This window comes from Leptonotus elevatus, chromosome 21 (assembly GCF_054856555.1).
Source record: "Leptonotus elevatus isolate MCC_2025b chromosome 21, RoL_Lele_1.0, whole genome shotgun sequence".
Classification (NCBI taxonomy): domain Eukaryota; kingdom Metazoa; phylum Chordata; class Actinopteri; order Syngnathiformes; family Syngnathidae; genus Leptonotus; species Leptonotus elevatus.
The window spans coordinates 7964624-7985863 of record NC_141259.1 but is presented as its reverse complement, the minus strand read 5'-3'; the positions used below and the strand labels follow the sequence as shown (position 1 = coordinate 7985863).

Sequence of the window (21240 nt, the reverse complement as noted above, 5' to 3'; positions counted from 1 at the left end):
AACATACTATATTTACATGCCAACCAGAAATAAACATATGCCACTTAGACTGAATGCGGAAGTGGCGGTTTTATAAAGTCCATTCGAGTTTTTTAAGTCGAACTTGTGATACAAAAGTGGGCTGTAATGCAGAGGGCGTCTGTCAGTGACAGTCCGTCAGTACTGACGGAATGCCACCCACCTCTGTCTATATATGCAAAGACTCCTCAGCCCCTGTCAAACCATGCTGCTCATTATTATAATTCAAAACTGAGACTATAATTTAGAATTTTTTTAGAAAAGCGACAACAATAAACCAAGAAAATGTTCGTAACATTCTTTTTGAGGAGCGACCTGAAACCATCACCATGTTTAAGTCAAAACATGTTTAATATAAATTAAGGTTATTAACAGAAATGTTTACTATTTTCCTTAAGAAGTTGCCTGAAAAGTCAATAAGATATACCCATATGCAGGGCTGCAGTACTTGACTAATTTTTGTTGTTGTATTGGACTTGACCTGCACTCCTTGGCACTTGCTTTGGACTTGTTTCGGACTTGCAAATCATTTTAATTGACTCGATAGAGTCCAACTATGTGGAAATTAAAATTAAAGTCTTTCTTTAAAAAGAAACATGAAATTAATTTTTTCAGTCCATATGTCTGTCCAAATATCTGTAAAATCAGATATTCAACATCAATAGGTCATTAGTGTTAAGAAAAAAAAATACTGAATTGAGTTCACCAAAATTATCATATTTGTAAACATAAAATAGTATTATTATTGTCTAAGCTAATGACGCTTTCAAGATTCAGAGTCAGAGCCTTTTAAAAAAGTACAACTATTTTAATCAAAAGTACTTTTTTGGGTCAAAAACATTTGAAGAGCATCCTTCATGTTACATGCAAATATTATAATCCTTAAAACATTCTTCAACAAGACAAATTACCTACTGATGAATGCAAGTATCTTTATTTTAGTGCTCCTTGACCTGATTGCACCCGTTGACACATTTCTACTGTCTAAAAGACTAAAGCTCTGTCACAAAACCAGGACAACCCTGAAAGTTTTTTTTTCTTTTTTCCAAGTACTGTCTGCCAGAATGAGAGCACTTTCTTGTAAAAAATGATCTAAGATGCATTTCTGGGTTTAAGGTTGGTTTGTCACAATAAAACGGATTTAAAATGTACCTTTTGTCTATAAAGGACGGTATGACAAAGATCAGCGATAGACTGAATGAAAACAGGGAACATAAACACAAACACAATGACTACGTTTGCATGCAGGCAATATTGGGGTTATGGTCAGAATTCAGGTTTCTAGGACAACCGGAGTAACACGTTTACAAGCGCAAGTTGACAGAGTAACCCCCGTACACAATGACTCAATGTAAGGGGGTGAAGGGGGGTGTAGGACGGACACCATCATGGCAGAAATAGATGTCATTTCCGCTCATAACTTTAAAATACATTATATCCATCTCACTCACCACGCTAAATAAAGTAGTCGGTTTCCTACTCGCTCCAGAAGTGCGGTTCTTGTCGGTACACGCCAGAAGCACGGACTTACCTCGTTTGGATAAAGCGGAAGTATATTGTATACACGGACGTATATTGTTGAACAATGCTAGCTGGAGATAAACATTGTTCCAGCATTCCGAGTGATGTCGCGTCTGTCTCACATGAATAGTTAACGTGTCACAAACTGTGGCATATTCTGGGTTTTTAGAAACCCGAATAAGAGCATATTCGGGTTATTGTGCGTGTTTACATGGCCTTTCAAAACCCGAATATTTCCAATATTTGGGTTTTAAAAGGGTTATTGCCTGCATGTAAACGTAGTCACTGACAACACAAGTCGTTCGAGAGAGCTGATTGGTTGACGAGAACAGGTGGAGACAAAGACACAAGGACCAGACAAGGAAGACAAACCAAAGTTAAATCTGCACCAATGTTACCGTAAACTATGCTGATCAAAAATCCTCTTCCACTTTTTTTTTTACATCCTGTCCTGGCATTCATTTATTTTTTATTTATTTTTTCAAATAAATTCATGAAAATGTCTATTTTTCATTGCCTGACAAATTGGAGGCATCACGACCGGTAGACCGCGGACTGCTTCCAAGTGTGAGTGTTATTATTTTTATATACAGTATTAAATAAGTATTTTATTTTATTTTTTAAAGAAAAAGGAAGGTCAGCTTTTTAGGTACCTTACTTCCTGAGCATTCAAATAAGGTTCTGAGCTGTGCCCAGAGTTTTAGCTCACTGGTAGCACTCTACGCTCCCAAACTGGAGACATGGTCGCAAAATATATGTATAATTTATTTATTTGTCAAGTAAGACTTTAAAAGAGAATTATGTTTCGAGTATGATTTAAGTATCTTGAAGCTGGGCTCAATCTATTTTTTTCTAGCCTAAACCAAAGACCAAAAATGCTGAAAAAAATAGTAGAGTAGTTAATAAATGGAAAGCGAGTTTGCCGTTTTTAGCGCGTGAAGAAACTTTCCCACTTTTTTTCCCCCCTCCTTGTGTCACTTCCAAGAAAAGTAATGGACAGGATTACCTTACCTTTATTTGAGCCGCGCCACAAAACGTGTCCTAAATCCTGCCAGAATTGGTTTGAAAACTGTGCTGATTACTTTCAAAGCACTTCATGGCAAGGCTCCCAGTTTCACGCATTTCACATTTTTATCGCAACCAACAGCGCCTCACTTAAAATAAACAGGAGGAGTTAGAAGGGAATAAACAAGAACTGCTTTCCAGAACGGAAAATTGACAGTGCAGTTTGACTGACAGGTGGTCTGTAATTTTCAATACCGGTTGGGCTAATCTTTTTAACATAAACTAAATCTTTGGAGTGAGTTAACAAAGACCTTGTGACATTTTGCGTTAACTGTAACTACTGAGCTTGGTATTTACTGGACATCACTGGGCTTCTTTTACATCCCTGTGGGAGAAGAGTCACTTCCCATTAGCTCCACGGAGGATTTTCATCTCCAAAGACATGCATTACCTAAACATTGTATAAGCATCTTGCATTATTCATTCAGCTTATTAGCCGAGGTGGACTTTGGGTTATTGCGAATCAGAGGAACAAATATTATCCCATAACATTAGCATAGGAATGAGTAAGCTTCCCAATGAATGACTTGCATGGAGGGGGGTGCCCTCGAGGTAACGTGCACATTCATACCCAATAAAAAACAATAAAAGGGTCGGATTAAAATTGTATGACCAAATCTGAGATGAGATCTTGTGAGCTACATCTGTGTTAACATTAGAAATAGCACAATTAACCTTGCAATTAAGGGTCACCACACGGCGAAAAAAAAAAAAAAAATGGAATTGATAAATTATCATGGGCTGCGATTATGTGGACTTTTGTACGCATGTCTGCACATATGTTTCCCTCTTTATAGCTTCTTAAAGCATCAAATTAATTTTGGATGAAAATCAATGATCCTCGAGGAGCAAACCGTCTCGTTATTGCCCGAGGTTTTGTTTTCCTGAGATTGGAGACTAATGAGGCAGCGCATGCATGGTTCAATCCCATCCTGCCCCCCCCCTCCCCCCGCCCCCACCCAGGCGGATGGTCTTAAACTCCACATGCCCCGATGCAGATGTCTTCAACACTGGATACTCATTAGCCATAGGCTGAAATTCCAGCCCAGTCTCTCTTTTCCATGTATTATGAAATACAAGTATGGGAATTATTTAAAAGCTGTGGGCGGGAGGGGGGGCGACTGGCAGCATGCGATGCAAAAATGATACAACTAATACACCAATATACATTTCCAAATGGGAGTGCTTTTGCTTGAAACAGCCAAGTAAACATACTAATGTGCTGGAATTCTATGGAAAACGTTTCGAGGATTGAGCCGTCTTGTATGATAATGACGGCTTCTTAAAGAAGCTGCGTTGAAATTTTTCACACTAAAATTACATGCTCCATCTGAAGTACTCATTTCTTTCAATTATCTCCACCCATTGCGACATGGTGCCTCGTTCGGGACCATGCGTGATGACAGTCATCAGACTTCAGTCAGCAGGCTCAACGCGCTCCCCCCGCTCGTCATCGGCGTGACGCGCACGACTCAACTTTAGCTGACCCTCTTACATCAACGTCGCCGCTTTTCATCTTACTGCATCGGTCATAATTACATTATCCAAGGGTGAGCGTGTGTGTGTGTAGGTGTGTGTGAACGGAAGCCGGAGAGTCTGTTTTGATCCCAAGCGTTTGAGGTTGTAAATACATCCCAGCTTATGTTTATTTTGGTTTAAGCTTCGTTGGACCTGGAAGAAACTTGGACTTCAAAATACTTTTTTTTTTAACGGTTACACCGTATAACCGCATATAACATTTTAGCACACGTATAAATAATTTATACGTGTGATAAAATGGTATCAGTGGATCATGCGTTAAGGGAGAAATATAAAGTTGAACATGATGCTTCTCAGGAAATGCTACCAATTAACTTTCACTTTCAGAGAACCAAGTGGGAATTAAAATAATCTAACAACTACCAACCACACACTTTAATATATACAGTAGATGTTTGCCTATAAAGTTCAACCTGTGCTGCTTCAGCACTGCTGATAAAAAAAAAAGAAAAAAAAAGGGGATGCCGAGCCAGGTTACAGCTCTGTCTGGTCAATAACAGCTTGGGGACTTGTTAAGTAAATGGTCAATATACAGTATGCTGGGCTTTTATAGTACAGTAGAAGCTAGAAATAAAAAACTAAAACATCATCATGAATCCATCATTATGTATCAGCTTAAGCAAGATTTCTCACTCAACTTTATTTATAGAGCACTTTTTGGTTGCCTGCTGTAGTTTATTGTATACTGTATCTGTACCTGAAAATAAGTGTGCCAGTCAGTCTCTCTCTCTGTTGACTGAGCAATTGTTGCCAGTTGCGTAGCGAAAAATTTTGACAGCTACAGTACAATTGGGCATTTTGAGTGGACTGGATGCTTTTTTTCTGTCTATTAAATCCAGAGTTTGTTGGCTCTGGGTCCGTTGAATTCAGGTTCCACTGTACATGAAAGACGACACACTAACTTGTATTAGGAAGAATAATACTGTATCTCTGCACTGTAAAAAAATTTATGAAACATTTGTAATATAACAGAATTGTACTTTATTTTACAGTTGCTTCTGTATTAAAAAAAAAATATTTACACAAATAAACTCTGAAAAAATATGAAAAAAAACATTTATATTAATTAAAAGTAAAAATTCGTAATTTTCCCATAATTTCTTTGTGAATTTACACATTTTTAAAAGTAAAAATAACTATAATGTATGTAATGTCTTATAGATGGTAGGATTCATTGTATTAACATTTATTTTGAAAGGACATCTAATGAGATATACACTGTAAAATAAATAAATAAAAGTTTTCCGGCAGTCGGGCGCCAGAAAAATACTGTGAAATAACAGAAAATTACTTTCTCATAATCTTGTTAAAATTACAGTTAAAAAATTTACTTTAATTATGGAAAAAAACTGTGGTTTTACGAGAAATTAATTTTCTGTAATTTCACAGTATTTTTCTGGCGCCCCAGCTGCCGGAAAATTAGCGTTTTTTTACGTTTTTGTTTTTACAGTGTGGCATTGCCATGGTAACCTCAAATCAGTTAGTTTCGTGGTTCATAAAACTGAAGGATATGCTTATAGAACATTTTATTTCACAAAAACATATTTTGTATTGTTGCTTGAGCTGACCATGTCAGAATCCTGCTGCCATTAAAAGCCCACATTGTCTCATACACTTTTTCAAAGAAGAGCAACGACATGATGTAACAAAATGCTAATGCCGTGCCTGTTTTCCGCTTGATCTTAAGATTTTCCATGCCTTGCACTTGACTTTGAAAAGCCAGTGACAACAAAACCTTGTTTGGTATTTAAAACATGCAGTAGTTTGGAAGCGTTCGCTGGGCCTTCTGTTCCTTTCATGTGACCAGATCCAAAGTGGGTCAGCGATATAATAAAGGCCAGCTCCATCGTCCTTCGTCTGGTAATTTGGAGCATTGATTGAACTCCGTCTCAACTTTCCGTTAACCTGCGCAGAGGGGCATGAGGCACGGCATCACTCAGGAGGAAAGATGGATTAAAAAAAAAAAAGTAGGATGGGGTGACTCAAGGGGAAGATAATGTTTCCATATTGCCTGATTTGTTCTCCGAAATGAAAACATACAACAGTATTTACAAATACTACATAGCAATTTGACCGAACATATCATTTTATTAGACCTTTTACTCCTCTTGAACGTTTGCTAGAGAAAAAAATGCATTCATGTAATTTCAGTGACTTCTTTCTGACTTCATATTTATTACAGAGCAGAGATAACATGAGTCAGAATTCTTATGCACCCATAAAAATGCTGGGTGAAAAACTGTGCCGACCCATTAAATTAGGGCAATTTGACCCAGCTTCGGTTGTTTTGTTCAAAAAATTGGTTGTTTATAGGGGAGTGAATTGCCTAGTTCCTGGCGATTCGATCCGTATCACGATTCATAGGTCACGATTCGATTAGATACCGATTAATCCCGATCCAAATCTGTAAGTTGATTATTGAGATTTTTTTTAACGCAAATTTAGAAAACACTAATCAGTAAAACTTGTACATGTACACTGTAAGATTTGTATTAAAATGTATCTATTCATCTGAAACATCAGGCTTAAAACTGTGAGCCACTGTAATTAACAAACAATCTGTTGCAATGTGTTTCATGTTTGCCCAGCATTGAAATAAAATATTATGGCTTAATGTTCCATTCATATAACATTCTTCCATGCTTAAAGTGTGAACCCTAACCCTAAGTAACCCGTTTTGTTGAATATTTCCATAAAAATATTGATGTTTAAATATCGATTCGGCTGCAAATCGAATCGATTCGAGAATTACATGCTGTAATGTCGCGAAATAATGCAGAGTAGATTTTTTTACACCCCTTTCAGTACATTGAAATTCTGGTTAAATTGACCCAAGTAAGTCCAAATTTCCCCCCAAATTGGGTTGATTTTGACCCAGCAGTTTTAAGAGCACTCTTAAATTGGGTTGTTTTTGACCCAACACTTAAAATTGCTGGGTCAAAAATAACCACATTTTGGTCAAAAATTGGCTTGTTTTACACCCCCCAAGAACCCCCCACTCAAGGACCCTAACCCTCCCAAAAATTGGTTTGTTTAGCTACAAAACATCACAAAGTTTGTAGTGGGTCAGTCCTAATTTTGAACCAAATTTGGTTGTTTCTGACCCAGAAGTATTAAGAACACTCTTGAAAAAATAACCGATCTTTTGTTTAAAAAAAGTTGACTGAAAAAATGACAAATTGACCCAAGTACAGACTTGGGTCAATTTGACATAACTTTCTGAGTTGTTTTGTACAAAACCCAAGAAACCCAACAACCCTAACCCCTAAAAAAGCAACCCAAAGTTGGGTCAAATTGACCCAAGTAGTGGGTCAGTCCAGGTTTTAAACCAAATTGGGCTGTTTTTGATCCAGCAGGTTCACTTTTGAATTGGTTCATTTTTGACCGAGCAGAAGAGCACTGCTTGGTCAAAAATAACTTCTTTTTTTTAAACAAACAAAAAACATTGGATTGACCTGCTATTTGGGTCAATTTGACTCAACTTTCTGGATTGTTTTGTACAAAGCAGCCCAAGAAACTTAAAATCCCTAGCCCTTCACATCAGTCCCCAAAAAGTAGCTCTCGGTTGCATAAAGGTTGGTGACCCCTGCTGTAGTGCATGTTGCTCATATGACGCCAATAATCACTTGTTTTTACAATCCACTCATTCTAGTGGACATACGTCGGAGCGCAGTGCTGCTTGAATGTATATTAATGACCCCACATTTCAATACCTGCTAATGCCCACCATATTGTTTGTCCTTGCCACATTTCATCACGTCCGTCGCGTATCGAGTGCCATTCATCACTCCCCCGTCAAACACGTTCCATGCGGGGGACACATAATGTGGTCGTAAAAAGATGGATGCCGCGGCGCATAAGAAGCAGTAGATAATGGCCCTTTTTGGACTTGAGGGTATTTGTCACTTTTGTTTGTACACCAAATAGCAAAGTACATCAACAAGGACAACTGTGGTTTACACGAGCCATTGGCAGGCAGCCAAGCAAAGAGTAATAACCGAGATGGGAAGGGGGGGGAAAAAAATACATCATCTGTTGTGTTGAAGACTGGCAGGAGAGTGATGCGCGGTAGATGTGTCACCGGGGAGTTTTAAACTGGCAGCAATTGCGGCAAAGACTATTACAACGGGTACTTGAAGAGCCTCGTTTTCCACCGTATCTAGCGATCTGAGCAATTACTTAATGTGAGAAACAGAGAAGAAGAGTACTGAATCACAAGTGATAAGCACTGACGTGTATTTTCCTGGATATTACTCACACCTTCCACAAGGAGATGGGACGTTTTCAAACATTTCATTTGTCTATAGTCAATTTGCAGCACTCAGACCCAAGTAGCAGGTCAGTCCATTTTTGGAAAATCAAAAATGGGTTATTTTTTTCTAGAGTGTTTTTAAAATTTCTGGGTCAAAAGTGCTCTTGAAACCGCTGGGTCAAAATCAATCAAATTTGGTACCAAATTTGGACTCACCCACTCCTTCACTCTAAAAACAGTTAGGTCAAAAATATCCCAACTATGGGTAAGAAAATGGACCGATCTATTTAACCCAAATAGGTCAAATAGACCCAAGTGGAGGATCTTGAGTCAAGAAATGGGTCTTTTAGTGAAAAACAACTCGTCAATTTTGGTCAGATCCTTTACTTGGGTCAAGAAAATTGGGTTTTATTTTAGTATAAAACAACCCAGAAAGTTGGGCCAAATTAACACTTAAAGTAGATCGGTCCATTTTTGACCCATAACTGGGTTACTTTTGACCGAACTGTTTTGAGGGTGTTGGGTCAATTTGACCCAACTTCGGGTTGTTTTGTAACTAAAGAAACAATTTTTGGGGGTTAGGGTCCTTGGGTTTCTTGGGGGTGGGGGTTGTAATAAATAACCCAATTTGACCCAAGTTTTGTCAAATTGACCCAAATAATGGGTCGAGACGATTTTTGACTAAAATTTGGTTATTTTTGACCCAACAGTTTTAAGAGTGTTGGGTCAAGAACAAACCAATTTAAGAGTGCTCTTAAAACTGATGGGTCAAAAAACAACCCAATTTGGGTGACAATTTGGACTGACCCGCCAACTTGAGTCAATTTGACCCAATTTTTTGGGTTGCTTTAATAGGAAGATGGCCCCTTCTACACACACAAATTGTTACTCCCCCAGTGGCCACCTCCTCGCTCGTCTTGACGAACGCAGCCCGGAAAAATGTCAGAAAAAGCAGCGGTGCCACATCTCGGAATAAATAAAGAGGCGGCAAACAAAAGGCGCTCTGATCAACAAACCGCCTTGAAATCTCTTTTTAATATGCTAAGACCTTCAGAATATATCAACCTGGCTGCATTAAACTCAGCTTAACATTTAAAATCTACGGGGGATTCGTGTCTGAAGAAGCTGTTAAATCCTCATTTGTTTTGTGGAATAGTACTCTCATAGGTGTGCTGGAGTGCTTCTCTATTAAATATTGACGTTGTAGGTCTTTCTTTTTCTGCTTTCTTTAATTGACTAACTTTTTGATTACAGCCCTGAGATGCAGCTAGTTATAGCAGCTGTAATAATCCGGAATGGTGTGTAATTCAAGGGGAAACAAACATCTGAATTGGGACATTTGTGAAAGTAATCCAAATTCTGATTATATGGATTTTGTTGAAGGGCTGTCACAGTAAGCAGCGTGGTGGAGTGGGGCACAAAAATGGAGGACCCAAGTTCAGAAAAGGAAGGGAGGAAGGTTATTTAATTTGGTAGTAACAAAGAAACACCAGAAACAAAAACATTTACTTATACAAGAAACATGACATGGCTAACAGAACGCGACTTGCAACAATGACGCCGAACTGACAGAATGAAAGGGAACTAAATCCAAACAAACTAATGAGATGACGAGGCACACCTGGACAAAACATGAGTGGGCGGAGGGAGCTGATTGTTTAACACAATGAACACAGCTGATTTGACCATTTGAAAATGAAAACCGAATGAGGAGACATGACGTGACGAATGAGATAGAGAGCAAACATGATAAAGCGAAATCGAATCAAAACAACGTCAACAAAAACAGATCCACGAGACTGGCAACATTATTTGGACAAGACGCTGCACCGTCACGCAACGTTAGCATATTCGAGACAATCACAAACTCTTGCCTTTGATCGCAAATTTGTGCAAATTTGAGATCCAGTGCCTTTGATTTTCTCTTCCTGAATGATATAAAAACGACATATATTTCAGTCTTCGCAATAAAGATGCTTCTTTCTGTAATATTCAACTAGCCACACCACAATCTCATGTAGTCAGCGAGCTTAACTTTGATCTACGCCTTATTTGGATCATTTTTGCCACATTTTAGATCAAAATTAATAGGGCTGAGTATCGATTCTAATTTCCTGAATTGATTCGATTTCGATTCACAAGATTCAATTTTGATTTTGATTTTATTTTTTTCCACGATTCGATTCACTTCAACCCGATATTGATTAATTATGGAACATCAATTCTTCTGAGATATCAAGGACATGATAAAAGATCCACAAACATTACATTCCAAATGAAATTTTGCGGAGGCAGTAACTGGTTAAATAATTTCGTTTATTAATGAAAGCAATACGTAATATAATCTCTTTTTACAAACTTTGACATCACCAAGGATGAGATGAAAATATTTTCATCATTCTAATTCAATAATTGTAAATATAAATTTAAAAGATTCTGCATTGCTTTAAAGTGCAAAAAGTCAGGTCTTTCATAAATGTAAGAAAATACTTTTAAATTCATGTAAATAGTAAGTTTCACAGTAAGAAAAAAAAAGACACTTTAAATTATATTTTCTTATGAATGTATGGGAAAAAGATATTGAAATAATCGATTCATGGGTTTATGAATCGATATGAGGCTCAAAAAGGAAAATCAATTTGATATTGATTATTATTATTATTTTTTTAATCCAGCCCTAAAAATGTATACAGTTTAAAAATACTCATCCATATTGGGGCATACTGTAGCATTCCCACTCTATTGCCAATTTCAAATGTGCTCAAGTACACTGCAATTTGCCAAGTGAGACATAATGGTGTTTCATTTACATTCATTGTATAAGAGGATGAGCTGAATTAAACTGGATCCGTCTCACTCATCACATAGACAAACATAATTATCACCCGTTATATTATTTCATATTGGATTGTCTTTACACTGTAAGCCACACGCCAACTCTTACTTGCATAAAGAGGCCAAAATTGCGGAGTGGCCTCAGTTTTCTCCTCAAGGCCTTATAGTCTTACAGTGTGAACATTTCATCGTCGGATAATTCGACGCAGCCGGCAGCGTCTGACATTTAGCCACAGGTTTTGCTGATTTATGGAGTCAACCTTCATCATCAATTGTTTGTCTATCGCATTGACGTCAACTTGTGTTTAATCAGCTCTTTTCTGACAAAGGTCATCAGAAAATATCCAAACCTGAACCGTGCATATTAGCCTGATCGAGAAGGCATGCCCCCAAACATTTATGAATTGGTCTCCCCCCCCCCCCCCCCTGCAAGTGATTAACCTTTTCAGAAATTATATGAGGATTTGACAGGGCCTGGCATAATGTGCCTCATCCCTCAGCCTGGATTAAGTAAGCATAGCTGTGTGTTAAGCAGGATGAAAATTGGAGTGTTTGCAGTGAGACAGTTTGACGTAAACCGTATGTGGGTCAGGTCCAAACTGCCAGACTGTTAGTCCGTATTGAACACTGTCATCCCTTTTCTCAAGCTCCTTTCACTTATTGACCGCGTGCATTACAGGGCTTGGGGAACATGACTACAAAAAGTCCCTCATTAGAAGTTTGGGTTTCTCTGAACATTATATGAGAGGAGGAGTATTGATCGCGGCAAGATAGCTAACTGGAAAACACTTCCCATCGGAGCCAACCCAGGCTCATTTGGGAGGCGTGTATCTGGCAAGCTGGAGACCATTCCACATCTGGTTATTGGACCCCGGGCGCTAGTGACTACAGTATGTTTCTCCTGCAATCAGGAAACACTGGGAAATCTATATGTGGTAATTACAAATTCATGCCACCACTGTGAAATTGAACACTTGGCGTCATTATAAAGTAATGGGGGCATTAAATTGAAGTTTGCGGCGATTATCTCCCACTCTGCTCGTCAGTAGCATCAGCAGTGAGCCACACAGTTGCGACATTATACTGTCAGATTGCAGAAAGGAATCATATTTTATGGGAATGGAACCGAAGTGCTATTTTTCTTGTTACACACACACAAATTAGGGGGGGGGGGGGACTGCAACAGTTTGGCTTTAGTCTCAGGTGCTAGCTAGCTAGGTCCCTAGCTAGCTCCCATGGTGCTTGTTTACCTTGCTAGGGAGCTAGCTAGCATCAATGGCTAAAGCCAAACTGTGGCAGGGTGTTTACTTTCTGGACCTGGATTTGCCACTTCTGTTTTTTGTTCGGATCAGTTCGGCAAATAGCCTTACAAGTAGTTAAGTTGGCGTTTAGGAGTTCTTTATCGTAGTTTTGATTGACATTAAAGTTGCGACCAACAACAACACAACGCTATGATGCTAAGAAACCGCTAATTAACCGTCGTTGTATGATACGGCAGAAGTCTCCGAGGTAAGTGGCTAGCGGCTAACTGTTAGCATTGCCAACGAGTGTCTGACTGATAGCTGTGAGTTTGACAGCACATTATGGCTTACTTTAATTTTTTTACAGTATTCTGAACCAAGACTACTTTGTAATTCACTCTCCATGTTTAGAGGAAGGGAATGTGCCTTAAATTGCACTTTGAGGTCTTTTCATAATTAGTAAAAAAATAAAATTAAAATAAATAGAACCTCATTTATTTTATACAACACTTTTGCTTATTAAAAACACATTCAAGTCAAAATAAAAAAAATATAAAAATATATATATTTTAATGGGAAAAAGTGTTTTACAAAATAAATGAAGACAAAGTATTACTTATCTTTTTTCTTTTTGTTTTTGCTGATCTGAAAAACGATCTGATCTGTGGCTCAAATCCGTGATCTGATCCCAACCGTGACTTTTGTGATCACTATTTAGAACACATTTCTCGGAGCAGCCAATTTGTACACGACAATGTAAAATACGCTATGACTCATCCATTATCTCCTTCTGTAATGTAATTGCCTCACATGTTGTAACTCCCGCGACACTTCCATAAATATTCATGCAAATTCCAACAATTCATCGGAGACGCACATTCACTTCAACTCTGAAGTGGCATCTGCTTTATTGCAAAAAATGCCCCTGACTCCGTGTTTGATGTGGGACATGAATGGCCGTACTGACAGAGGGAGACACTTCAGACAAAGTTGAAGCAAAAAGGATGCTGCAGTCATCTGGGCTCATTGATGAAATAGCACTATATTCTCATGATCATGGTTTCCCCCAGTGTTTTATAAGCCTGGCGGGCGACTGGGCTTGTTCTTGCCCCACACCCCAGGCTAAAAGCGTCGGGGTCAGATTTATTGGCCAAGGATGTAAAAAAAAAACACAAGAAATGTGTCTTCACAGTCACAACCCGTCCGAGAAACAAGGACGGAGGGGGAGAAAAAGGCCCAGACTGTGATCCTTTAAAGGGGAGCACAGTATGGACCTGGAAAAACAAACACATTTTCTCAATACGGGCTTTCCAAGTAAGGAGCGGTCATTAATCGCGCCTTAAAAAGGTAACTCAAAATGAACACACTAATTTTGACACTGCTACCAGACACCCCACCCTATTTAGCAGCTCAGCCACTTCAAGGTGGGCACATCACGAGGAGTTTGTCCATAATGTCCCCAAATGTATTGCGTCCACCAAGACGATTTGGACCCCTGATTTTTTTTCTTACAGTTTCCGGTAATATTTTGAAAGGGAAAACTAACACCCCAAACAGAGACGATTCAAGCTGAGCCGATTTGGTACTGTGCAATGCAAAAGTGTTTAAGCAGGTTTAGTCATGCGTGATTACTTCACAGCCAAAACAAACAACGCCAATATTGTCTCATATTTCTCCTCCTGCTTATGCACCTTAAATCCCAAAGCACATATAAGCCAATGAAGGGTATTCCAAATTTCGGGTAAGACCTGAGAAACAAGCATTTGATATACATGGAAGCTCTCACTATGAATGGAAATTCTCTCAACGTGTCCAACTCCCGTTTTCCATTGTGGACGGTGTAACAGTCAGGTGTTGCGGTACTTTGACCCATACAGCGTATAATGTATCATCCAGCCTTTTTCACCATCACTGATTGCTTTAATCTGCTGGAAACTCCAGGTAGCTAGTGCTTGTTCATTAAAGCCATCAGGGATAATTTTTTCTGAAATATTTTCTTTCCTGATTAGTGCCTTGTTTTCCAACCAGTACCGTATTTTTTATTTTTTATTTTTTTTACAATTGGGTGTGCACCCTATTATTAGGTGTGATATCAATGAATTGGTCTATTTTAAAATATCGGTATTTTCATACATATGGAGCTCCAGGTTATAAGGCGCATTATTTTCGTGAAGCATTGTATGTTAAATTGTTATTTGTGCCGTATGTTTATTTGATAGATTTAGCGCTATTATGCTAGGTTGTATCGGGTAGTGCTACGTTTCGCTTGCCGTGACCGGTGGTTGTGTTATTACTTTTGCTAATGCTAAATGCTATCTTGGTTGAACAGCTGTAAACAAACAAACTCACCATTATCCAATTTTTTTACTAGCAGGACTACATTTCCCATCATTCTTACACACGGAAACAGGAAGTAGTTCTAATTCTGGTGTGACGAAAACAAAAAAAGTGATAAGATGTAGAATTTGAAATAAAAATGACAAATTAAAAAAACGACATTCAACCATAAATAAGATGCTCTGGATTAAAAGGCGCACTATAGATTTTTGATCGAATGAAAGGATTTTAAATGCTCTTTATAATCTGAGAAAATACACTATACGGTATACACACAGTAGACTGTAGTCTCGTCACACCTCACTGCTGTTAAGATGCCGCAACTCAATTATGGGTCCAGCGGTGATTGTTCGCCACGCTGTGTAGTTAAAAGGCTCCTTGCAATTTACCTCATATATCAGAATCTCAGCGTGAAATAGTTTGTACAAAATCCCTCATAATTACGCCTCTTCCCATCTCTCGCTCCAGCTACTGGTCCTTTGGTGTCCTGCAAAACTGAGGCCCAGTCGTCTGGAAATATGGCACAGTTGGGAGAACCCATTGGTGTTTGTTCTGGCCGTGCTTGACAAAGCCACTAATTGTTCTTGGCTATTTAAAGCAAACATATGTCGCCATTATCCCGAATCAACCGTGCGAGGTTGCTGCGGGTCTCCAGGGCAGCAGTGTGTACATCACGGGACAAGTACATATGATTGAACCGCTTACAGGGCATTTTAAATACTTGGACCTGATGCAGGCTGACAGGCTAACCGCTATTCCACCACGCTTGCCTTCTTATGATTCATTCCTACAAATCCAAGAAATGATCGAGTAATCCTAAAACCTCTGTTCTGCTAACCACAGTAAATGATTATGCAAAATGAGATCTGTTTAATGGAGGACTGGCAGTGGATAAATGGGTTGGTTTGCAACATTGCATTGCTCTCTCTGTTATTTAAAGTATTTTTTTCCTATCGTTAACCGCAACAGTGAGTAAAAGTATAAAACAAACAAGTATAAAACAGATAAAAGTTTCGTGCAACTTTAGCCAACTCGTGCGTGCTATTTTGGATCACCGGCCATGTGATAAGGGTTTATGACTTAAGAGTGTCTTTGCGTGCAACACCAAACATTTACACGCCATTTTTCTCTCAACGCATGTGGACCTTTGTCAGCCTCGGAACGAGGGCAGCATATGAAAGCCTTCATCACCTTTATTGCACCACCCATTTGCTGCTATGGGATTGGTTGGGAAGGCCTGAGTGTGAAAATGTGTCTCGCACTAGAAATTTGAGTGCAGCAGCCATGCTCCTTTGTTACTTTAATTCAACTAGCTGGTCAAATAATAAAGAGGATACAACTGACAGATGACAGTTATTGTTATCAGGGATGGGCGAGTACTGATGCCAGTCTTATTTTACGGTATCGGCAGTCGTCACGGCTGGCCGATATCGGCCACCCTCTAGTGCCGTTTTACAGTCAGGAACTAGAATTTAGAAATGAGGGGAATGGAAAATTGCCATACATTTTATGCAATTTTAAGGAAAAATAATTTGTTGGGATCAGCCTAAAACCTATAAATAAACAAACAAATAAATAAATAAATGTTGTTGTTTTTTAGCCATATGTAAACCCAACAGAAAGTCCACCATTTTGAATTTATTTTGGAAACTGTGCAAAATGTAGGGCCTTTTACAGGGTCATATTTGAATGAATCCTTAAGGAACTTTACATATAGATAAAGCATGGCAAAAACATTTATATTTGAAAGCTCTAGTTTAAATTATTATCACAAGTGGAAGGGAATAATATTTAAGAAAATGAGACCATATGTAGATATGCTGATTTAGGACAATTTGGTCAGATTAAATCTGAATTGGCGGTGTTTATTTTTTAGTATATCTTTCAATATTTTACAACGTGACCTTAATGTGGATTACGCCATAAAGGTTTGCTGTTATTTTGATTTAGCCGTAGCGTTTGCCTGATTGAGTGTTGGTCCTTGGAGAAGCAATTGTGTGTCAGTCTCGTTGGTTTCGAAAATGTCAAATGTCAAACAATACACTATAAAAGAGCAACAGCTCACATCAAGCATTGTCCAACACTGCTCATAAAATCCCAATGCGCTCCTTGTATGCCTTCTTGTGTGAAGCATAGTAGTCAGTCACTCATCAGTGACATACAGCTTTTTTTCCCCCCAATTCTGCAGATTATTTTCAGTTTGGAAAAGATTGAGCAGAAGACCAATCATGCGTCACTTTACCATGACGCACACTAATGCATGGCATCAAGCAAATGTATAAATCTGACGAAATCGCTAGTGCGCTTCATTTTTCAACGTAATGGCTGCAGCATTAGCAGCTGCTAGTCGTCGCCTTAAAGTCATTTATTACCACCTATGTTATCCTAGTCTGCCATTTTACTACCATAGCACTATAAATCAGAGGGGGCAAGAAGGCCTGCTCCCCCCCACCGTCATGCCTGCTTCTGGAGAGAAATATGGGGCAGTGTGAAAGCTCATGTAAACCCCAAACCAGAGTAGACAACATGGGATTTACTGTACTGTTTTAAAGTCAAACACATTAGGAGGTTTTATTTGTACTTGTTTTTTTTTTTTTTTTTGCAACTTCCTTTCTATAGTTCGAAGCAAGCAAGGGTCAGACTTTTGTTGTCGTCGGTCACCAGGTTTGCATACAGGGCGAATGTTGGTTCTATTCTCTTACACGTCCTCTACAAATGTTTGGAGGCTGTCGCTTGGCGACTGGAAGTTAAGTGAACACAATAGAGTTTCCAAAGGAATAATTCTGAAGGTTGGCTTGGCCACTCCTTGAAGTTAATGTGCATCTTCTTTGACCTACTCCTTGCCTTGGTGGTATGTTTTCAGCCAATGTCACTTTCTTACCAATGTGGATGGAGTTCATTTTTCTGCCTCCACAGACAGCGAGTCGAGTCGATGCCAAAGTGTTCAAGTTTTGTCTTATAATGACTACATCAGATTTTCCCGTAGGTGAGATGAGACAGGGCAAGTCTGTGACATTACTGGAATTCTTGCTGGTTGGTTGAGGATGAAAAATGCGCTTCCTTCTGTCAAACAAAAATGTATTCATAACATTTACATAATGTGTGTTTTAATCGATCGTGTTGCTCTTATGTCTCTGTTAAAATAAAACTTAATTATGAACGGAACAGTCAAAAAAAACAATTACGCTTCATCAATTCAGATTTTTCCATTCAAGAGTTAACCTTAAATGAATGAATAATAAATAAATAATAACAACAGGTAGATATACAATAAACTAATACACAAATCCCACATTTTCCCCAAGGTTAGATGAAAAAGGCAACAGCTTCTTTGACCCTGAACAGGTGTTAAAAGTTGTTGCTACTTTTGGCTTGACCCAACAGGAATTGTCACAGCCAGTCACTCACATGATTTGTTTCACACAGTTTTTATGCCAGATGACCTTTACTTGCTCAACCCACCTATTTTTATTTCTTTAATTAAATGGTATTTTATTTATCTGGGTTAGAACCAGCCATGGTTGGGTATTGGGGTACTGGCTGAAAAAAAAAAAATCAAAGTCTTGCTGCCACAAGTGTTAGAAAAAAAAAATCTATCTATCTATCTATCTATCTATCTATCTATCTATCTATCTATCTATCTATCTATCTATCTATCTATCTATCTATCTATCTATCTATCTATCTATCTATCCATCTATCCATCTAGAAGGCTAGCAAGCTAGCTAGCAGTAAGTAAATTATAATTGCTAGCTAGCTAGCAAATTAGAAAGTATGTCTGTCTGTCTGTCTGTCTATCTATCTAGAAGGCTAGCAAGCTAGCTACAATAAATAAATTATAATTGCTAGCTAGATAGCAAATTAGAAAGTCTATCTATCTATCTCCCATTAGAGATCCGGTTTTTACATTGATCACTTATGTTGAATCAAGCTATTTCCCATCAAACACGTTGCCTTCTTGAGCGGAAAAAAGAAAGAAAGAAAAGGAATTCAGTCGCTTTTGCCTCCTGCAGCTCTTGGTGCCAGGAAACACTTTGAGGTATATAAATGTTTTGGCTACAACAGTGCAAGCCAATGTATTCCTACTTGGCCCATCGGCTCCTGCGTGGCATGGCCGCATGCTGCATTTAATTTACTATCGGCTCGACTAAACGTACCGGGGAAGGCGCTCCATAATTCATGAAGGAAGAGAAATCCAGGCGAAAACATGATGAATCTTCAGTTGCTATTAATGTATCCCTGTTGTTCTGTAATCTAAATTTCATGTTAATGGGCAAAGACAAAAGACAGAAAGTTTTGATGGATAAAGCAAAAAAAACTTCATTGTGCATAGAATATATTTTTATGTAGATGAGGGCATGATCAATGAGGAATCATTGAGCGATAGTCAACTCAAAGATTGCATTCATCACTGCTATTTCCCTTCCTGACTATTTTCTTATCTCCATAATTAAGTAATTAACTCTCCTTGGTGCTAGTTAGCTGCATTCTCAGACTGGACACAGCAGGGAAAAGAATACACTAAATTACTCGCTGGAGGATTCTGGAGAAGCGCCATGCACACGGTAATGAAAGATTAAAGGTAACGAGTGAAGAAAGAGATATTGGTTTGGCTGGAGCCGGGAAGGAATGTTCTCACACCCACAGCGGCTGCAACAAACACATTCACACACAAACTAATCTGAGCCACGAAAAATGACCACAGGCATTTTCACACACTTAACACACCGGGATTCATGCGCAAGATTCCTCAGCGCATGCATAGACGTGGCGTGCAAATCAACACCTGACAGGCTGGCATTTATCACACATCTTTGCACTTTTTCCGTCGCACGAGGGGAACGAGCACAAATACCAAGGTGCAATAGTGATATATTGCGAGGATTTAATCTCATGATCATGACAAAGGTAGACTTCATACCGGCAGACAATGAAAAATGGCAGTCGATTAGAGATTGGCTTTGTTTCTTGCCCCGATGAATTTTGCTTTTCCGTTCAAATGGGAACTTCGTCGGCAATGAAGTGGTAGGAATCAAATTTGGCTTGTGTTTGATGTGCGGCGTCTGTACTGTACTGTGTGTTCTCTGTGAACTTACATAAGTTTCTGGCTTCCTCTCATAGTCTAAAAACCTGTTTGTAGGGTAGGGTTCAGCAAAGATGTTAAAATACCCGTGGGCGTCAATGGATTTCTCTTTCAATATTATTTCCATCAGATAAATATAGTTCTGCGATTGGAAATTAATTTTCCTTCATTCTATAAGGCCAGTGCTTCTCAAATGGGGGTACGTGAAGGCACTCTAGGGGGGACGTGAGCTTTTTAGTTTTGTTTTTGTCCACAAGGCAGGAGAGCCAACCTTGTGTCATCTTTATTGTCCAAATTTGTAAAAAAAAAATAATAATAAAAAAATAAAATTACATGGATTTTTTTTTCTGCAGTAGTTTGTCGACAGTATAGTATTACAAAAAAAAATGTTTTTAAATTAAAGCTACTATAACAACATATTTATTTAGGACCTAAACATAAAATAAACATAACATTTAGTAGATTCCTAGCACATTGTCATTCAGCAATATACTGTGTCCATTAACGCATTAGTACTGAGCAATGAAAAACGTGCAAATGATGCGGAGAGTCATCAAGTAATATAAAGTGACCAGTAGTGCGGTAATTATGATATAATGACAATGGTGCAAATGATGCAGAGATTCCTTGAGCACTTAATAGTGTCCATTAGTGTGGAACACAGATCAACAACAGTTGGGCAGAGTGCAAAATTTACTATAGTGACTATGATAATACTGTCACAATAGAGATGTGTAAAATTGGCAAAAAATTGGCCCGCTGTTTACGATGGAATGCCTGCTCGTAATAGTATTCAGGCAGCAGACGCTTTTGTTTCACTGGTCTATCTTTCAAAGAGTTTATTTAAAGAGTTAACATAACAAAAATGGGATGGCAATTGAACAAATGCAAATTTGTCATCAAAATAACTCGAAACTACAACTACGGTAAAAATCTAGTTAGAAAATGTAGCATTATGGTATTTACCCCCCCCCCCCCCAAAAAAAAAAAGCCTTCAAGACTTATTTGCTCTTCTTGTATTTAATAATTGCCATACATATTTTCAACGTTTCTCTACATTGTAATACCGTCTATACCTCCGCATCCTGATTATATAAAAATCCAATTTTGTTAGTAAATACTTTCCGAATCTGTTTTTAATTGCTTCATTTTTGGTCACATTATATTTAGTGTCAGGCGTCTTCTTTGTCTTTCAATCTTCACATCAGGTGTCTTATAACTTTCACCAATTTTGCTTTTCAATTTTTAATCCTGATGCTTAGTGTGACCCAACCTCCTTATTCAGAAAAAGGATGTGGATGTTTGGAAATTAGCTGGACCACGGTCTCACTTAACTCATTTGATCCCAA

At 38.4% G+C, this 21240-nt stretch overlaps 1 protein-coding gene across 3 annotated transcripts in view; it reads right to left on the bottom strand.

Moving 5' to 3' along the window:
* Positions 1-21240, bottom strand: part of LOC147155722 (uncharacterized) — a 253608-nt gene that overhangs the window by 27576 nt on the left and 204792 nt on the right. The window contains exon 9 of one of the 3 annotated variants that reach the window (XM_086065614.1): positions 5579-6048. The exons of the other annotated variants lie outside the window; for them this stretch is intronic. The gene's annotated coding sequence lies outside the window, so the exon portion shown is untranslated. Of the gene's footprint in view, positions 1-5578; positions 6049-21240 lie in introns of those variants that run through there. 3 annotated transcript variants of the gene reach the window in all.